This window comes from Salmo salar, chromosome 22 (genome assembly GCF_965601325.2).
Source record: "Salmo salar chromosome 22, fSalSal1, whole genome shotgun sequence".
Lineage (NCBI taxonomy): Eukaryota > Metazoa > Chordata > Actinopteri > Salmoniformes > Salmonidae > Salmo > Salmo salar.
The window spans coordinates 7,059,758-7,077,559 of NC_138312.1; the positions used below are offsets into that span (position 1 = coordinate 7,059,758).

General features: G+C 39.2%; 1 protein-coding gene across 1 annotated transcript in view; it reads right to left on the minus strand.

Annotated features, from left to right (window-relative positions):
* LOC106582669 (zinc finger protein GLI1) overlaps window positions 1-688 on the minus strand; it is a 130,557-nt gene extending 129,869 nt beyond the window's left edge. Inside the window, exon 1 of the mRNA XM_045705279.2 lies at window positions 81-688. The gene's annotated coding sequence lies outside the window, so the exon portion shown is untranslated. The remainder of the gene's footprint in view (window positions 1-80) is intronic.
* Between the last annotated feature and the right edge of the window lie 17,114 nt (window positions 689-17,802).

Genomic DNA, 17,802 nt, shown 5'->3' on the forward strand with positions numbered 1-17,802 from the left:
TTCCTTCCAAAACCACTCATATCAACGATTTTTTTTTTGTAACGTAGTATGGAGACCGAATAGATTAAGCATGGCAATACCTTCTATGGAAAGTTGAAGACGTCTGCATCAGTTTGTTGACTTGATCCCAAGACTTTGGGAAGTTTTGGAAGCTTGGGGGTGAGATCTCTTGCGTCCCGCTGGGGGTTCGAGAATTTCCAATAAAGCTCCCTCTCTCTCTCTGCGTTCTGGCAGACGTACAGATGGAGCTGCAGGAATTATCCTTTAGTTCTTTCTTCTATTCCTCCCGTGTTCAATTCACGTCTTTGTCCAATTTTTAGGAGCTTTTTCCCCATAGTTTTCTTTATAGGTAATTCACGAAATCAGTGTGCAGGACAGCATTGAACAAACCCCATATTCGGTAACCAAACTCCCGCAAACCCGAAGTTGGTTGCACAGTCAATGGTGGAATGCGAGACCTCTTCTCCTCCCCACTCCCTCCCTCCCTCCTTTCTCAAAGTATGTGGACCACCCCGAAACAGGAAGTTCACTTTTTGTTTTTCTTATAAAAAAAGAAAGACCATGCTGGCTGCTTGGAGTGCAATAATAGTTTCTTCCACTAGCTAAAGACCATGCAATGCAAGCGAACAGAATAAACCATATGTTAAAACAGATAATATTACAATTACATATTCTTTTTTACATATTAATTTGTTTTTACTGTCAATTAAATCATAATTCACTATCATATTTACTATATGATACTTATCTGTAACCGTTTATTAAATTGTTTGGTCATATGGTGGTGTTAAAATGATACGGGTCTCATTTGACGCTTAGGTATAAAATTTTTCCTTTCTTGAGCAGCAGCGTGTGTGGCACTAGGGATGCTGATTCCTGAATGTTACGCCTTACTGGAATCCAAGGTACACCGCAAAACCTGGAATGGATTCAGACCACAACGTTTTAGGAGGGAATGCATACAGTAGGTTAGGAACGCAATACATTTGAAGATTGAAGGCGCATTGCATAATATTGATCTAGAACCAGGTTTCCATCCGACCTTTTCGTGCGGGTTAAATATGTCGGATAAAAAAATGTCACCCCAGGCGTGTTGGAAACAGCGAATTTGTCAATAAACTTTCAAAATGTTGTCAAAATAAAATGCTCTAGAAAAGGTGGTATCTTTTTTTGTGTCGGTAAAATGAATTATGCGAGAAATAGCGAAGGAAATGCGATTATATGTTTCCCCGCTTGGAACGAATGCAGTTTATTAGGCTACAGATTAAAGAAATTATGATCAATTTCACAATGTGGTGTGAAAGAGCACGCGGTGATTGGTGCTCCTTTCCAATACATATTGAAGGGTCTTCATCTGGAAAAATGATGATCGATGCTTGGATGCCTTTTGACAGATAAAAAATCTCGTTCTTTTGTCCATAATAATCTCATCATGTAGGCTATTCTCCCACACTGTAACTGCCAGCTGTTCGGTAGAGCACATGTGTCAAGACCAGAGTGGGCACATTTGCAATATAACACAAGTTGTGTTGTTATTGAAAAAACCATCAGTAGAGTTGAAAATACGAGGAAACCCATTTAATTTGTATTCTTTCGGTACATAGGAATTTAACTGCAAAGGTTATTTTTATGTGAACTATGTCATCACACACAGCCTTTTATCTGCAACAGGTCCATTTGAATGTAACATCTCTTTTGAGATTAAAAAAAAAATATTCGCATGAAAATCTGTTGCCAAATAGATGGAAAAAAATCAAAGTAAACTTGTACAAATACATACAGAAAAATTACAGATTCAATGTTCATAATTGCTATACAGCATGTTAATATCATTTTGTTACTAGAGTAGGCTAATGTATTTTGGTAACACATAACATCAAGTTATTTTACCTGAGTAAAATTGTAATTACTCTAGTAACAACATTGTAACATATCACATATTAAGATCAACTATTTTGGTAGTTGGTAGAGCATGGTGTTTGGAACGCCAGTATGGTGTGTGCAAGGCCAAGGTTGTTGGTTCGATTCCCACGGGGGGCCAGTACAACAACAAAAAAATGCATGAAATGAAATGAAATGTATGCATTCACTACTGTAAGTCGCTCTGGATAAGAGCGTCTGCTAAATGACTAAAATGTAAATGTAAATGTAACTTATAATATACAGTGTTACCAAAAGTGTTTACATGAAAAGCTAACATATATAGCTTGCATCTATTGTAACCTAACATATTAGTAGTATATTTATTGTTCATTAATGATATACATATTCATGAATGTATATCATAAATTCATGAATATATATCATGAATTAATGAATGTATATATATATATATATATATATATAATATATATATATATATATATATATATATATATATATGCGTTCATTAATATTTATATATAATTATATCTTAGTATAATTATTGTTTGTTCATGCTTACTCACCCTCAGGTGAAAGATGAGAGGTGAGCAGAGCCAGTTGGTGAGCTGACTAAGGAATGAAGAGTCAATTGACAACATATGGCCAGTGTTTAAATCAGATTGTGAATGAATGTCATGGCTTTGGTCCCAACATAGGATAGGAGCTTACAGACTCAACAGATGCAGCAACCATATGCTTCATCTGACTCTGCAATTTGGCAGGAGATCCCACACAGTCAGCGCAGAGACGTTTCATTCAAGTCAGGTGGACTTATGCTTTTCAATAGGAGCACATTAGTGGGCCTTAGTAACATGTCCTATAGGTCTACTACAGGTCTAGTTTTCCTGAGCTAGCTGGGATGGTTACTGGTTATATGTCTATGTGTGTTATAAGTTGTGTTTTTTACATTTGTATGCAATAGTTTAATATAGTTAGTTATGGTAGATGTACATTTATATACTTAATATACGGTAAACATAATATTGACCTGGCCTCCACAATCACCCGACCTCAACCCAATTGAGATGGTTTGGGATGAGTTGGACCGCAGAGTGAAGGACAAGCAGCCAACAAGTGCACAGCATATGTGGGAACTCCTTCAAGACGGTTGGAAAAGCATTCCTCGTGAAGCTGGTTGAGAGAATGCCAAGAGTGTGCAAAGCTGTCATCAAGGCAAAAGATGGCTACTTTGAAGAATCTAAAGTAATATATATTTTGATTTGTTTAACACTTTTTTGGTTACTACGTGATGTCTTCACTAATATTCTACAATGTAGAATATAGCAAAAATAAAGAAAAAAAACCTTGAATGAGTAGGTATGTCAACTTTTGACTGGTACTGTATACAAACATATGTATATGCAGTATAAATGCAGTATTTGATGTCTCTGGCATTTCCAAAATGCACTTAATAAAACACACTGTCTTTAACTGCCATTTTCAGAAAGTCAGACTCTTCTCACACAAAGTTTTCTCAGCCTCAGAAGCATCTGCATTCATGAAATTGTGTGTGGTTATCCATAGATGTATTCTCCAGACTTATACATAGGGAATTGTTGATATGTTGTAATTTTTTTATTCTAGATTACATTTTCTTCTGAAAAATATGCCCCAAAAACATTTTAGTACCTTTGTTTAGTGTTTTACAATAAAAAAATTTAAAAAATCCAGAATCTGCTATGTATGAGTCTGGTCCTGGAGTGTCTTAACAAAATGAAAAATGTATTTGCGTCATATGCAAATATGTACATATTTAACAAGGTATCACCTAATTTGCATATTTTAATACAATATTTCAGAATAAAAAAATATTTTAAAAAGTCTTACATTCGTGTCCACATTCAACTGGTAGAAGATGATTGTGATATGATAAAGGGGGGAAATTACCCTATTAGAGTATGGTCCTTCTGGCCTTAAACATAACAATTATAAAATACATATACTCTTATGATACATAAACGTAACATTTCCAGAATAAAAGGTCATTTAAACATAATACAATTTGTTTTCAAGTCTTATTCATGTAAAACATCTAACTTTTGATGATCATACAAATGACAAATAGTACTGCAAATGTATTATATAACCATGGGTATGGGACCAATACTTCTATTCAATACAATCTCTGTGCTTTATTCACCGTCACCAGAGGGCAGTGTCACACAGAGAAAACAGATATACACAAGTGACACACATCTCACTGTGAAACACATACTGAGTTTTCTTAACTGTCTGTTCTATTCTTCCTCTAATCTTTTTGATATCACAAATTTGTGGTATGGCAATTATTGAAAAAATATACTTCCCTTCAAAACCACTGAAGCCACATATTTATTCAGAAGTGTGTACACTCTTATAAAAAAGGGTTCTTTGGGGTTCTATATAGAACCTTTTGGTTCTTTGGACGATTAAAAAAAAAAACGTTACTAAAAAAGGTTCTATATATATACACCAAGTGAAGGCAAAGAACCTTGAGGGTTCTATCCCTACCCCAGGGTGTAATGGTGATTTTAGAAATTAACAGCAAAAGTTAACCCAGTCATCTCAAACTCTGAAATGACAACTAACATTCTCTTTTCACTTGTTTTAGCTACTTTCCATTGACATTTATATCTATATTAAATGATGCTGCTGTGTGATTGCGCTTTTATTAAATAATGATACAAAAAAGGGGTTCTATAGTATATTAAACCTTTTGGTCAATTAAATATTTAACTGCCATTCAGAATAACAAAACAGCTGCCAATCCATTCCAGCACGAAGACGCAAGAGGATTGTGGTTGAACCAACTTGCAAGTAGCCTACCAATAAGCACGTTATTTTTCAATGTGTTATTAAGTTAAGCAAAGTTGATCATTTAATTAAAATAATGAGTTGGCTTAGGTTGTTGACAACATGTAAGCTATATTTCGTCTCCAATGTGTATTGAAAAAATAAATGCATATGCACAATGAGCACTTGTCGTCTCTCAAATACATCATTACAGTGTTGGTTAGCTAGCTAGCCATATTAGCATTTATATGAAATCAGTCAAAACACCTCAAAACATGAAATGGTATCAAGAACAAGATGAAACTAGCTGAAACGAGCCCCTTACAATTCCCCACATGACAGTTTCTTGTCAATCTTGTTAGCAATCTGGCCATCCAGAATCACAACAACACGCTGACTTCTGCCCCATGGAAGCGCGCACGTAATTCTTGTGACGTTGTCAGCTAATCCATCTATACCAAATATACAGTAGATACAGATACGGTATACTACCACAACCAATAATGTCCTGATAAAGCTGATATAATACAAGTAAAACAATTAAACACAGGCCTTGTGCAAATAAGTGCAAATGAATTAACTGCAACTACAAATCATATTGTTGATCCTTAATATCACAGAGAATATGCAACAGTCAATATACAACATGCTGTGTAGAAAATAATCTAAAAGCTGTTTGTACAGTATATGATCTTTATATATTACGTTAACATATGCTATATCTTATACTGTATCTTCTATTTCCTTATAGTCCACTAACAGGGCTTAAACAGATCACAATGGGGCTGTGAGCTTAGTATGTATACATGTGATAAAAGGTTTATTCATGGGAAAAGCATATTGCATGCATTTGGTTAACTCAAGAGTTCAGGAGAAGCCTTCATGTTTAGACATGGAATCACTGGCCACTTTAATAATGGAACACTAGTCACTTTAATAATGTTTACGTACTGTACTGCTTTACTCATCTCATATGCATCTACTGTATTCTATTCTACTGTATTTTAGTCAATACCACGCCGACATTGCTCGTCCTAATATTTACATATTTCTTAATTCCATTCTTTTACTTTTAGATTTGTGTGTATTGTTGTGAATTGTTAGATACTACTGCACTGTTGGAGCTAGGAACACAAGCATTTCGCTACAACCGCAATAACATCTGCTAAAATTGTGTATGTGACCAATACAATTTGATTCGATTTGGAGACCCTCCCTACCTGCCACTTACCATTAGCTGTCAAATTAAAGCAGCAGTCAGGGATTCAAAACACAACGAACGGGCTGACCTGCCAAATTCTTTGGTAAACAGATTAAGGATGAGACTAGGGAAATGTAGCCCCTCTCAAGTTAATACAGTGCTCTAGGTGCAAGGACTAACAGTTTTAACTAGCTAGTTTGTTAGTTTACAATGACATTGTTTACAAACAACAAAGTAAATACATCTTATATTTTGGGGTTCTGGTGGGGTAAGACAGTTGAATTAAGATCATTAGTTATATGGCATAAACTCATAAAGTTATATTCTTCAAGAATCAAGGGCTACATTTAAAAGTCCATAATGGATATAACAATCTCGGATTGCCCCTTTAAGAGGTTGCCAGGTATTTTCCATTCACTTCAACCTGAAAGAATTAGGTCTCCGGAAGAAATTAGGTGCTGTAAGAACTGTTACGGGCTCAGACAGAACAATAACGTTTGCTGACCGAGAATAGGCATACTTAGCACTTCTGAATGTAATTTGCAAACCGATTTAACACCGTTTTTACATGTAGCATCGGGTGAAAAATGTCGGCAGTCAGACGTCTGCAGAGGGTGGTCCCTAAAACACAGCGCGCTGAACGATCGGCAGACGAATGGTAGATCCACATTCGGTGCGATGTGCGGTGTGCAAGCCTTAAGGGTGTAAGTGAGGGTTAAGGTTGGAAGAACAACAAGACCAAAACATTAATTCCTTGAAGTGTGCTGATGCAGGCTCTCGCTGGATCATCGGACTATTTAAATCTAGTAGCCCCTGTACATTGCCCTCGTAAACTGTAAAAAAAATATGGTGTTGAAGCTACTTTAAAAAAAAATAAGGCAACAAGAAGATATTAAATATGAGTTTATGTAAATTCCTATTTTTAATGAGTTGTTTGAATTTACACAAATAAAGTAAGCCCAAGGAATTAATTTACACAGGCAGCCCAATTCTGATATTTTTACACACGAATTTGTCTTTTGACCAATCACATAAAATCTTTTAACTTCAGATCTTTTTCAGAGCTGATCTGATTGGTGAAAAAACTATCAGAATTGGGCGGCTTGTGTAAATGCAGCCTAATAGCCATTAAAATGTGTTGGATTTACTGATCATATAAATCAAACATGAGTTGATGTAACACAAATATTTCATATAGCCAACAATAGTGTTTCACAAACACTTCATGTTTGACATTGGCAGGCACCGTTGAACACAGTGCTCAACCCACCAGCAGTAACTTGAGGTAGAGCCACAAGTTTTGCTGGATGCTGCATTGAACTCTGCCAGTAAGAGTGATAATGGTGGGGAAGGGTGGTCTCATCATTGAAAGTCAATTTGCCTGACGGTTTCGAAATCCATTCATCAGGATCCATTACATATGGCAGAACAAGCTGCTTAAAACTAACATAGAACTATTATTTTCTTTCTTAAAACATGCACACACAACATTGTGTAAAATAATCAAAGTTGAATTACCCACAATCCTGTAAAAACAGAGCCACGTGGAAAGTTGTTTCAAGAACTTAAAATTCTTAAGTTAATGTAACCTATAAGTATTTTATAATTATCTTATAAATAACATTTTTGTAAATTAAAATCATTCAATTTTCTCTGTTTTATATTTTAGATTCTTCAAAGTAACCACCCTTTTCCTTGATGACAGCTTTGCACACTCTTGGCATTCTCTCAACCAGCTTCAGCTGGAACTCCTTTTCCAGCAGTCTTGAAGGAGTTCCCACATCTGCTGATTACTTGTTGGCTGCTTTTCCTTCACTCTGCGGTCCAACTCATCCCAAACCATTTCATTTGGGTTGAGGTCGGGTGACTGTGGAGGCCAGGTCATCTGATGCAGCACTCCATCCCTCTCCTTCTTAGTCAAATAGCCCTTACACAGCCTGGAGGTGTGTTGGGTCATTGTACTGTTGTCTCATTGTCTCTACTGCTCTCCAGGTCGCTGAGGCACTGGTCCAACAGGTCTTCCGGCATTATGGCCTTCCGGAGGACATCGTCTCTGATCGTAGCCCCCAGTTCACATCACTTGGTATGGAGAGCCTTCATGGAGAAGCTCGGGGTTGCGGTCAGCCTCACTTCCAGGTATAGGCCTCAGTCTAGCGGTCAAGTGGAGAGGATGAGCCAGGAGCTGGGGAGGTTCCTGAGGAGCCAGGGCCTGATTCCTTCCCTGTGCAGAGTACACCCAGAAATCATTACCTTACTCCTCCACCGGGCTGACTCCTTTCCAGTGTGTCCTGGGTTATCAGCCTGCCCTGGATCCGTGGACCCTGGGCCAGACCGAGGCTCCTGCGGTGGATGAGTGGTTCAGGCGTGCAGAGGAAGTGTGGAGCTGTCACGTCTAGTCCCTCCCCCTCTCCGGCACTCAACGTCGCTGGTTTACTAATCACTGGCTCTGACAACCATCATTATGCACACCTAGCACAATCGTTACGCGCACCTGCGCCCCATCATGAGACACACCTGGACTCCATCACTTCACTGATTACCTCCCCTATATCTGACACTCCCTTAGTTTTATTCCACAGGCAGTATTGGTTATGTGTTTCATGTCCAGACACTACTCGTGTTTTGTATTGTTCCATGTTCATTGCATTATTAAACTCACCACCTGGACCTGCTTCTCGGCTCCCAGTGTCTCCATTACAATGCTTCCCAAGGCTTCCTGATTGCATTGGTGTGCAGGTGTGAGCATTTATGGTGCATGTTGATGGTATTGAGTGTCATTCAGAGAAAATAAGATCAATCACAGTTAAAGTCTGTAAAATTGTTGTTGCTGTACACACTGTATAGGTTCATATACTGTTTGGTTTCATAATAAGGCCAATGGACCAACACTTCAGCTTCAGTTGCAGTGGTCACGAAAACTACACAAAATGTTCTTGACATAGATCCACAAATGTCTTAAGGCTCGCACCGAAACTGGATCTATCGTTCGTCTGCTGATCGTTCGGCGTGTTGTTTTAGGGACCACCTGCCGACATTTTTCATGTAATTCTACATGTAAAATTTGTGCGCACTCAGTTAACAAATTACATTCAGAGGTGCTAAGTACTCTCAGGCCAACAAATGCTATTGGTCTGAGTCTTTAGGCTGTGATTGGATAACTGCAAGAGTGGGAGGGTTGAGGTATAGTAGGCTATACTACAAGGCCTGTCATTCATTAGTAATCTACATTTCCAAGACTCATTGTGGAAAAACAATATTAGAAACTGTCACTCAAACATAGTCCTGTACTATAATCAGAGATGTAGAGGTAAAAAAAATATGTATAATCTGACTGCCAGTCAAGATGACGACTGGTGAGTAAAATAAAATGTAAATAAATAATTTATTTTTTATTTTTTTAAACCTTTATTTAACTAGGCAAGTCAGTTAAGAACAAATTCTTATTTACAATGACGGCCTACACCGGCCAAACCCGGACGACGCTGGGACGCTGGGCCAATTGTGCACTGCCCTATGGGACTCACAATCACGGCCGGTTGTGATACTGTAAGGTTCTGCTTTTCTTTTCATAGTCAACTTTGTGTTCTTTTTCTTTGTGTTCTTGAACGTAGCCCTGTTTCTTTGGGTTCTGGAACGTAGCCCTGTCTTTCATTTTGTTCATTGATTTCACCTGGGTTCGTTTCTCACCTGGTCTCATCAGCTCCCAATTTAGTTCAGTTCTTTCTGTTTGTATGGTTGTGAGGTATTGTTAGTTTTTGACTGCCTACCTGTATTTGACCATTGGCTGCCTGTGACCACGATAACAGCCGTCTGTGATGGCTTAATAAACATCTGCCGCACTCTGCCCGTGAACATACACCTTTTTCTCCATGAGTATTGATTACAGATACAGCCTGGATAAAAGCTAATACTAATAACAAAAATTTGGCATAATATGTGTGTAAAGGCTATTCTTAAAATAAAAAGGGGCCAAAAAAACCTGCCATGTTATCAGGGTCACAGCACCAATGTCACGACTCAAACCAGTCCAAGATCTGAGCAAACCAAAACGTAAGATGACTTGCGTAACCCCGGTTCTCTGATATTAGTGAGATATCTCACATGGGGATCTGTTGGAAGTAGGCCTACCTATCAAAAGTGTCTGTTGGAGACAGACAGAGTGGCGAATAGGGCCAGGACAAAACTAGTATCGCAATATTTTTTCCAGAGCAGAAATGGAATCACAATGCAGACACAACTCTTTGGTCCTTTAAAAACCTGCTGTATGTAAAATATTGTGTGCTCTACTTTGGAAAATATATAAAATTGACTCTGGATGACAACATAATTATGTTTTCTTTCAACATTAAGGCTGTTTTCCTAAAGAATTTAGATCCACTTTGTGTTTTGTTTCCTTGCCAGGACAATAAGGAGTATCGTTAATTACTGGTATCTTCCCGACCTTAGTGCCGAATGAGGTGAGACTCACCTTTCTTAAAATGAGCCCCTCTCCCGTCCACTAGTTATTCTCAAGCATGCATCTCTTTCTCACGCTCTTTTGAGCAGGGGAATACGATGAGATATCTCACTCATAATATCAGAGAAACGGGGTTATGCAAGAACCTTAAGTTCTCTTTCAATTATTTGCTTGGATATCTCACATGTGGCGATATAGCCAACTCCCAAATAGCAAAGACATGCTCTCCGAAGCCAGGGTAGTCCCAACATCAGCAACCCTCAGATGGCCCAAAACTAAGGCAGTACGCACCGAGAAGGTGCAGAGACAACCCATTGGGAAAATCCTCATAACAAAGTGAGGGGAAGCGCAATACGTGGTGCACAAAATCTCAGTTTAATGAAGAAAAAAACAATTCATGGTGCACAAGAGGAAAACTTCTGTAGGAGATGGCCCTTCCAGGCCCCTCCGAAGACTAACACCCTGGCCATTATAAATATATATAATAGTCCCCATGATCCGGTAGGATATCGTCGAAGAGAAAAAGGGGGACCCACCCCCTTCAGAGGGTGGTTGCCCAATGAGCGAAGAGCATGGCACCTGCATATTCGGGCGAATCTCAATTGCATTCTCCTCGCATTCCCTCTCTCCTCGTCTTCTTCTCTAAACCCATTGGATGAGAAAACCAGAGGTTCCTCCCCTCTGACCTTCTCCTCCAATGGGTTTTTAGAAGGAGGCGAGGAGAGAGAACGTGAGGGGTAAGCAATTGAAATTCTTCCTTGGACAACGACAGGCGAAAAGCCATAGGCTCCAATTGGAAAATGTCGACCCTGGCAAAAGATGGGATTAGGTCATTCACCTGAAAAACTCGCTTTTCGCGGGGGCGCTGACATCGACTCTAGTTTAAAAAAAAGTGAACTCAGGGAAAAAAGTTAAAGAACTCGGTTCACTTTGTATTCAGTGTCCTTGTCTTTTAATGAAGACTCAGACCTCTTGCTGTTTTTTTTCACCTTCGTTGAGGTCTCAGTCCACTTTGCATTCACATTGCCATGATTAATGGGAAATGAGACCATTTACAGATGTGCATTCTGGGTATTTGAACATGGAAAAAGATGGCAGCCGCTGCTGGATTTACTGTCCTTTCAGCATTGCTTGTGTACTTTAAAAGCAGAGACAGGGAGAAGCAAAATTTGATTTCTCACGTTGACACAAAATTTGCCACCACCGACTGAAGAGGAGACAAGCATGGAGGAGAATGATTTTGATGATCCAGAACCAAAAACTGTCCGGAGTGCAGGTGATGCTGCTCGCAACATTGGCACTCCAATGCTCTCCAGAAGAGCTTGTTTATTTTTATTAAAATATTTGTTTACATATATTATGTTATTAAATGTCAATATTTAATTATACATTACAATATTATTTAATACAATTATTACATATTATAATGTAATTGCAATGATTAAATTATACCTAATTTCCTACATGAAATAAAACAAATGAATGGTATTATTGTATACATGATAGATAGTATGTTTGGCATTCATAACAGCATTCATGACATTACTTTGCTTACATGAATACATTGAATATATTGAATATTGCTCTTTCAGATCATGCTGACCTAAAGAACGATCCAGCATTTGGTGGGAGAGCACGGTCGACCTGGAACGAAATAGACTGGCTGTGACCTATTGCCCACCAACTCACAGTTGAACAACGTGTGGCAGTCACATAATGGAGGCTGTCAATAAACATAGAATATCACTCTATTGCCCACCTGTTTGAAATATGGATTTCAACTGTCTCTGTGATAACCCAATATGTTGCCTTAGCCATTGTCCGAGTCCTCAAGTCACAATTTGTTAAGGTCCCAAAGGGAAATGATCTGAGAGACATTATCAATGGACAAATGGCTGTTCCCATAATGTGCAGGAGCCATTGATGGCACCCATGTGCCCATCCTTGCCCCACCTATCAACAAAGCAGATTACTCTGTCTTTCTGCAGGGTTGACCACAAACTTCAGTTCTGGGACATAAATGTAGGATGGCCTGGAAAGGTGCATCATGTGAGGGTCTTTGCAACTCTGCAATCTTTCACAAAGGCCAGTCTGGGGAGCTTTTTCCACCATCGACTGAAGAATTCCAGAATGTTCATGTCCCTATATCAATTCTAGGAGATGGAGTATATCCACTCTTGTTAAATCGTTTTCAGAACATGGGGTAATAGACGAGCAAACAAGTTTAAGTGAAATACTGTGTGGAGCTAGAATATGTGTTGAGTGTGCTTTTGGCAGGCTTAAAGCTCAGTGGAAGATCCTACTGAAAAGAAATGATCACAATATCAACAATTGGAAGACCATCGTAGCAGCTTGATGTATACGGCATAATATATGCGACAGTAGAGGGGAAGCATTTGAGGCACATATTCTGGAGAATAGGGATGAAGAGGAAGAGGAGGAGCAGCCCCAGGAGCAGCCTATTTTAGACAACGTCGATGCACATTGCCTGTGCAGAGCTCTGACAGAGTATTTTGCACAACTTTGAAGAGATTAGCTAAACTTATCTGCAATAGCCTACGTAATGTGTATGCTTATCCACTGTACAATGCCGTTGTCATATTCTGCTTCAAAAAAGTAATTAAAGTTATATTGTCTTGTTTTTGTGGTCAAGGCACAGTGTTAATATTTTATTAACCCAAATTACACTAACAAATAGATTATTTTCAGTTCATGTCCAATTAAATAAGTTCACATCTTCACAGTATACTTGTTTTGATGCACTGTAGACATAACCTTGTGTATGCTGACATATTTGACGTCATTTTATCTGTGGCCAATGACCTTGAGCCTTCTTGGATGGGCACTTCTAATGTAAGTCTATGGCAGCACCCAAGAGGCTTGAATTATTGAGCTCTACCCATAGATTTTGCGGTAACGTAGTGTCCGCATGAGTGACAGAACACTGAGCCAATCACAGCGCAACTAGAGAACATTACCAAGCATTAAGCTCCGTATTTTCCTCTGGCTGCCCCACCACCACAAAAATCACTGAGCTAGGCTGAAACACCTGCATTTTGTAGCTGCCTTACTCAAGAAAGCAAAAAAAAATACCATGTTTGAATCCGGCTTTATTAACTGATTATTATTTATTTTTTTACTTTGTTTGCAAACTGATATGTGGCACGTATTAACGGCAAAATAACATGCAAAACAGGGACACAAAAAAGGCCCAACCTGCCCTGAACAACGCGTTGTCACTGGCTGAAACGTAACCATATCTAGTTGTGTTAATTATACTTATTTAGCTCATGCAAGGCAGACAAGAGTGGTTGCACGCTTGTACTGGCGGCAGAAGTTTCCTGACTATGATCTTTAGGCTGGTGCATGGGGTTAGTCTTGGGCATGGCGGTAAGGGGGAGCAGAAGCATTGCTTGAAGCAACAGTGCTCATCACTTGAGTGAGCATCCTGACCATGACTTGGTCTTGTTTGTCCTGGGCTTCACACCGCTTTCCTTCCTCTTCAATCTGCATTCGGTACCTCTCTCTCTCACGAGTTCCATTTCCTGCTGGTGCCTGGCATCTTTGTCCAACAATTCATCATGAACTTTCCTCTTTGTCAGTCAGTGCCGTTTAAGATGAGGGAGGACAATTTTTTTTATTTATGAGCATTTCCATTATTTCTATTACAGCATATTGGATGACTGTCATTCATGTTCCATTCACCCAGTTCAATGTAACATTGAAAGGTTTAGGCTACTTACTACATGACACTCAAATATTCCCTATACCCTTTATGAGGAGCGCTACAACCTAGCCTATGAATGAAAGTTTACAACATAAGTGCATAGGTTGAGAGAAATTTGAGTAATCAAGGTGACAGACATTGGCACATTCAATACCGCCTTGCACGCTCTTGCCTGCATCTAGCTGATTTAGGGTGTAATCATTAGTCCAACAGTTGCAAACAAGAGTTTATATTGGATAAATTCAGGTATGTTTATCCCCGTTCCGTTTACTTTTCTTTAAGAAATGTTTTTCGACAAAATCGGCAGAAGGAATACACCCCTGATCACACGCAATCACAGTTCACTTTCATAGCAGCCACATACAGTTGATGTCGGAAGTTTACATACACTTAGGTTGGAGTCATTAAAGCTAGTTTTTCAACCACTCCACAAATTTCTTGTTAACAAACTATAGCTTTGGCAAGTCGGTTAGGACATTCACTTTGTGCATGACACAAGTAATTTTTCCAACAATTGTTTACAGACAGATTATTTCACTTATAACTCACAATTCCAGTGGGTCAGAAGTTTACACACACTAAGTTGACTGTGCCTTTAAACAGCTTGGAAAATTCCAGAAAATTATGTCATGGCTTTAGAAGCTTCTGATAGGCTAATTGACATCATTTGAGTCAATTGGAGGTGTACCTGTGGATGTATTTCAAGGCCTACCTTCAAACTCAGTGCCTCTTTGCTTGACATCATGGGAAAATCAAAAGAAATCAGCCAAGACCTCAGAAAATAAATTGTAGACCTCCACAAGTCTGGTTCATCCTTGGGAGCAATTTCCAAACGCCTTAAGGTACCACGTTCATCTGTACAAACAATAGTACGTAAGTTTAAACACCATGGGACTACGCAGCCGTCATACCGCTCAGGAAGGAGACGTGTTCTGTCTCTTAGAGATGAACGTACTTTGGTGCGAAAAGTGCAAATCAATTCCAGAACAACAGCAAAGGACCTTGGGAAGATGCTGGAGGAAACAGGTACAAAAGTATCTATATCCACAATAAAACAAGTCCTATATCAACATAACCTGGAAGGCCGCTCAGCAAGGAAGAAGCCACTGCTCTAAAACCGCCATAAAAAAGCCAGACTACGGTTTGCAACTGCACATGTGGACAAAGATCGTTCTTTTTGGAGAAATGTCCTCTGGTCTGATGAAACAAAAATATAATTGTTTGGTCATAATGACCATTGTTATGTTTGGAGGAAAAAGGGGGAGGCTTGCAAGCTGAAGAAAACCATCCCAAACGTGAAGCATGGGGGTGGCAGCATCATGTTGTGGGGGTGCTTTGCTGCATGAGGGACTGGTGCACTTCACAAAATAGATGGCATCATGAAGATGGAAAATTATGTGGATATATTGAAGCAACATCTCAAGACATCAGTCAGGAAGTTAAAGCTTGGTCGCAAATGGGTCTTCCAAATGTACAATGACCCCAAGCATACTTCCAAAGGCTTAAGGACAACAAGGTAAAGGTCTTGGAATGGCCATCACAAAGCCCTGACCTCAATCCTATAAAAAATTTGAGGGCAGAACTGAAAAAGCATGTGCGAGCAAGGCCTACAAACCTGACTCTGTTATACTAGCTCTGTCAGGAGGAATGGGCCAAAATTCACCCAACTTATTGTGGGAAGCTTGTGGAAGGCTACCCAAAACATTTGACCCAAGTTAAACAATTTAAAGGCAATGCTTCCAAATACTAATTGAGTGTATGTAAACTTCTGACCCACTGGGTATGTGATGAAAGAATAACTATTATTCTGACATTTAATATTCTTAAAATAAAGTGGTGATTCTAACTGACCTAAGACAGGGAATTTCTACGAGGATTAAATGTCAGGAATTGTGAAAAACTGAGTTGAAATGTATTTGGCTAAGGTGTATGTAAACTTCCGACTTCAACTGTACAAACAGCATGATCCCTTTGATCGTTGTACAATTCCGTCTTGCATCTACGTGCTCTAATCCTCTCACTTTTTCCCTTCGCTTGTGGACTTTAGTGCACAACACGTCAGCTGTCTGTGACCAGGTGAACAAACCTTTCAAACCAAACCTTCTTATCATAACCGCAACACACCTACATTTATGTCACCATATTAACATCATAGTTCTAGTAGCTTTGTTGACTAATGCATTACAAGTTCAGCAGTTGGACTGGCGAGTCCCGATGGCAATAAATGTATCAAACCAAAAGCTTACCTTGACTTGGAAGATATCCAGTGTTGGATAGCCATAGCCAGCTAGCTAACATAGTATCCCTCTCTATTTGAGCTGGGTGTTTGAGTAAGCTAAACTAGCTAGCTGCATTAGTGAAAGTGAAAGTGAAAGTGAGGAAAAAAATACAGCAAAATATAGATAGCTCTCTCTCTGTCTCTATCTCTCTCTCTCTTGCTTCTCCTTCATTTTTGAAGAAATTGATTTGTTAAAAACTCTTTCTCCCTCTTTGAGTCAACTACTCATAACATTTTCATAATTTTCGGCTTGATCACCAACAATGATGAGACAGCCTACAGGAAGGAGATGAGGGCACTCGGAGTGTGGTGTCAGGAAAACAACCTCTCACTCAACATCAACAAAACAAAGGAGATGATCGTGGACTTCAGGAAACAGCAGAGGGAGCACCCCCCTATTCACATCGAAGGGACAGCAGTGGAGAAGGTGGAACGTTTTAAGTTCCTGGGCGCACACATCACAGACAAACTGAAATGGTTCACCCACACAGACAGTGGGGTGAAGAAGGCGCAACAGCGCCTCTTCAACTTTGGAAGGCTGAAGAAATTTGGCTTGTCACCCCAAACCCTGACAAACTTTTACAGATGCACAGTTAACCTCACTAGGGTAGGGGGCACTATTTTCACCTCCAGATGAAAAGCGTGCCCAAAGTAAACTGCCTGTTACTCAGGCCCAGAAGCTAGGATATGCATCTAATTGGTAGATTTGGATCGAAAACACTCTAAAGTTTGTCTGTGAGTATAACAGAACTGATATGGCAGGCAAAAACCTGAGAAAAATCCATCCAGGAAGTGGGATTTTTTTATGTTTGTAATTTTATATTGAATGCCTATACAGTATCCCATGACTTAGGACTCAAAGTGCTGTGCCCACTTCCTATGGCTTCCACTAGATGTCAACAGTCTTTAGAAATTGTTTCAGGCTTGTATTCTGAAAAATGGCCACTCTGAGTAAGTGGATAGTGGAAAGTCCCCAGACCTGTTTGCTGCGCACGACCGAGAGCGTGCCTTTCTTGTTTTTCTTTTATATTGACGAAGCTATTGTCCGGTTGAAGTATTATTGATTATTATGATTAAAAACAACCTGAGGATTGATTATAAACATCGTTTGACATGTTTCTACAAACTTTACAGACACTATTTGGATTTTTCATCTGCCTGTTGTGACTGCCTTTGAGCCATTGGATTACTGAACAAAACACAGCAACAAAACTGAGGTTCTTGGATATAAAGAAGGACTTTATTGAACAAAACAAACATTTATTGTGAAACTGGGAGTCTTGTGAGTGCAACCATATGAAGATCATCAAAGGTAAGTGATTAATTTTATCGCTATTTCTGACTTTTGTAACTCCAATACTTGGCTGGTAACTGTTTGTAATGTTTTGTGTGCTGGGCGCATGGTATGCTTTTGCCGTAAAGCCTTTTTGAAATCTGACACAGCG